The sequence below is a fragment of the Arachis ipaensis genome, chromosome B01, assembly GCF_000816755.2.
Source record: "Arachis ipaensis cultivar K30076 chromosome B01, Araip1.1, whole genome shotgun sequence".
Lineage (NCBI taxonomy): Eukaryota > Viridiplantae > Streptophyta > Magnoliopsida > Fabales > Fabaceae > Arachis > Arachis ipaensis.
In genome coordinates, this window is record NC_029785.2 from 12561246 (window position 1) to 12562201 (window position 956).

Below are 956 nucleotides of genomic sequence, written 5' to 3' on the forward strand. Positions count from 1 at the left end.
TTTATGGAGGAGGCTAAACAGGAGTTCGACCGGATGAAGGGCCTGAAGGAAGAGCTTGAGGTAAAGGTAGCCAAGTTGGAGAAGGATCTGGAGAATGAGAAGGCGAGTTCTCTCTCTCTGGCGGCTTCGGTGAGGCTGGCCGAGGATACGGCTATGAGACATAAGGACAGTTATGTGACATCTTATCGGGAGGTGGTGCGCCTGAGGGAGGAGTTGGAGAATGCCCGAGCTGATTACTCCGAGCTTCAAGGTCATCTTGTTGGCAGTGTAACTGCTGCTTATGAGAACCTGAAAGAGCAGGTTCGGGTTATTGCTCCCGAGGCTGACCTCACTCTCTTCAGCCTGGATAATGTTGTTAGGGATGGTAAGATTGTCCCTGATGACGAGGATGATGATGATGTCGAACCTCTCCATGTGTCTTCTGCCAAAGTGTCGACCTCTTCAGTTCCTCCGGTTGTGTCTGATCCAGATTGCCAGATTCTGAACCGGGATGATGGAACCGTAGATGCTGTGCCTATCCAGACTCGGCCTCCTTCTCCTCGTACTGATGCTGCCGGGAAGACTCCCGATCTTTGCTGATTTCCATTTGGATATTTGTGTGGTTGGCCCGGCTTGTGGGCTAGTTTAAACTCTTTATTCGTGGTTTGAATATTTTGCTGTCTGTTGATATTCCTTTGGGTTGCTTGTTTAGCAACTTTTATTTTGAAAAACAACAAGTATCTTTCAAGCTTTTGGGGCCTGACCTGGAGGCTTTATAATATTGTATTCTATATCCCATTTGTTTGCGCCTGTCTTAGCTTTTATATGTTTCGAGGATGTTGAAGCCTTGTTGCTTAGCCTCTTTGAACTGCTTTGTACTTGGAGGTTGTAGATGCGTGGATCCGATTAGCAATCCATGACCGGCTTCTTTATCCTTTTCCAAGTAGTTGACCGACGTCGTCATGTCGGTCTTTTCT